Source organism: Notothenia coriiceps, unplaced genomic scaffold (genome assembly GCF_000735185.1).
Source record: "Notothenia coriiceps isolate Sejong01 unplaced genomic scaffold, NC01 NC01_scaffold00023117, whole genome shotgun sequence".
Classification (NCBI taxonomy): domain Eukaryota; kingdom Metazoa; phylum Chordata; class Actinopteri; order Perciformes; family Nototheniidae; genus Notothenia; species Notothenia coriiceps.
The window spans coordinates 1-2575 of NW_011355818.1; the positions used below are offsets into that span (position 1 = coordinate 1).

General features: G+C 38.6%; 1 long non-coding RNA gene across 1 annotated transcript; it reads right to left on the minus strand.

Moving 5' to 3' along the window:
- Nucleotides 1-421: 421 nt before the first annotated feature.
- Nucleotides 422-2569, minus strand: LOC104954249 (uncharacterized). Its single transcript, XR_799314.1, has 6 exons — nt 2340-2569; nt 1981-2239; nt 1533-1638; nt 975-1042; nt 822-900; nt 422-659 (listed from the first exon to the last, which is right to left on the minus strand). It is a non-coding gene; the product is annotated as an uncharacterized lncRNA (long non-coding RNA).
- Between the last annotated feature and the right edge of the window lie 6 nt (nt 2570-2575).

Sequence of the window (2575 nt, forward strand, 5' to 3'; positions counted from 1 at the left end):
TGGCCCAAAACACATTACACCACATATTGCACACGTGCATGTGTGTGTTCAGGTTCAAGTGTTAGTGTACATATTCTTTGAGAAAGGTCGAGTTCCCGTGGGGGGAGGGGGGCAGAGGGAGGGGAGACCAGGTGCATGTTGCGAACAATTATGGTTACAGTGGATGAAGGGGGTGGGGGAGGGGCGTCTAAAGTCAAAGATGAATATTGATTGGGCCAAATTTGACCTCGAGTCACCCAAAACAATTCTGCTGGGTCTCCCCAGACCCGAACACCAAATTATACACTTTTTTTTTTAGAGACCTTCAGACTTGGCAAACATTGTCAAAATCTGTTTTGTAGTCCACAACAGCTATATACACATATAGGTGTCGTGGAGGATATCATGAAGCCTTGTTCCGATACAAAAAAACTAGAGCGTAGTTATTAATTTTAACTTGAAACGGGTCACGGGAGACCCGAACACAACATAAAGGTTAACTATCAAACTAGTTTCACTGTGTCGTTTAGTTTACATTTAAGAGGTGAAATTCATGGTATTACTGCACTGTAAATGTAGTGTTTGCTGACACATTAGAAAAAGCATTTAAAATAATAATGTGATAACATTTCAGAGCCGCTTTGTCTTTATGTTGTGAAGTTCTTCTTCCTCTGAACGGCCTGTTGGACGAGAAGTGAAAAGAGGGAAGTGTCAAAGAGCTTTGATCAAGTGTATGTTAGAATGAGTGCTCTGATAATGTTGTTCTATAGTGGTTCCTTCAGATTAACTAAGTTAAATATTTCTACAGAAACCTTTGAACATACATACATCTTAAAACGTACCTTTAGCACAAAGAAGATGGCTGAGTCTATTCATTCTCGTATATCGCTGAAGTGTTCTCATACACAGCCTCTTCTAGTTCTAGGAGGAAAGAAAAGTGTTGATATATCTTATTTTTTATACATTATGTACAATTTGATCACATGAATACTTACCTTTAATATCAGATTGTGTCACTGCTTTGTTGTTGTTTCTGATTGTGTTAGTGCTTTGTTGTTGTTTTCTAAAAAGCAATGATAAAATACAGACATGCAAACAGATCAACTCAATTCAAACTTTTTATTACACAGACTGCAGTTTAGATGTTTCAACTTACTTTGTGTTATAAACGTAGTACCCTCCACCAACACATAACACAAACGAGTCATAACTAAAGGGCTTAGGAACATATGGAGAATATATAATAAGAGCAGGCCCTTTGTTGAACATCAACCTTTTGTAGTTTGAGTAAACAAGGTTGTTACACACAATGTCTACACCAGGGATCACCAACTACATTTGTCCAAGGGCCAAAAACACCATTCTAGCTCCACATTTTCTGTCTGCTATCTTCCAATGTGCTGATCCTGAATCTTCCTCCTGCCTGGTTTTTGAGTCAAGCTTTTGGGTCTAAACTTGGAGATACTGAGCCATCACCTTTCCCATACTTGTAATTGTAAAGTGTCACTATGAAAGTAGGTTTATGTTACATACTTATGATCTTTTCAACTTACTTTTTGTTATGAATGATGTACCACACAATAGCAGCTACAACACCGAGGACGACTAAAACAGCGATTACTATTCCAGCGATGCCACCACCCGACAAGCCTGATGGTACTAAAATAAAACAGGAGATAAAACATGACTTTTACATCATTCTGTAAACGGGAACTGCCTCTTCATCTCATCATCCCTGTGGATACAAGGCACAAATAAACACAGTACTATAAGTGCAAACAAAAGCTCACAGGCACAGAGAATTAAAAAAGATAAAATCATAAGCACTTCTACAGATTAGGACAGCATGTTTGATTTGATTTGATTTTAAGATTTTGAGACATGTCACGTTCCTTATTTCTGATTATACAGATGCCGGTTTTATAATAATGATAATAATTAGTTGGAGCCCGCTAATATGTTACTTCAGATTTTAATGTGCTCTTACTACTAACTCGCTACCTGTATGTGTTACGGTCAGTTCATGGACCGCAAATAATCCTCTCCCGGTTATATCATTCCACGCTACACAGTAGTAGTTGCCACTGTCAGATAATTCAGTGTTGTCTTTATAAATCACAGCAGAATTGTGTATCTCTGTCCCATTCAGCATCCAGAAGTAAATTGGCAGTTGGAACAGATTCAGCCGAGCAGGTTAAATTAAATGTGTCTCCAACATGTATCTGACTTGGACCTGTGATATGAACTGTTTCTGGTCCATCTGGAAAACAGATATTTGGAAGAATGTAAAACTTGTTCAATAGTTCCTCAATAATCTAAAAGTATAATTGTGAACAGTAGAGTTATAGTTTGTTACCTACAGATAACAATCATGGAGTACTTTGCTTCCTCGCTGCTGAAGGGGTTGCTGATAATACAGGAATAATCTCCTGTGTCGTCTTTATTCAGACTGCTAAAAGACAGCTCTCTGTTGTTGTTGGTGAGGGTCATGTTTACAGTCAGAGTCAGATCTAAGCCTCCCTTTCTCCACTCTCTGGTAAAGACAGAGCCAGCAGCGTCACAGATTAATCTGAAAGAGTTCCCCTCAATCGGCAGG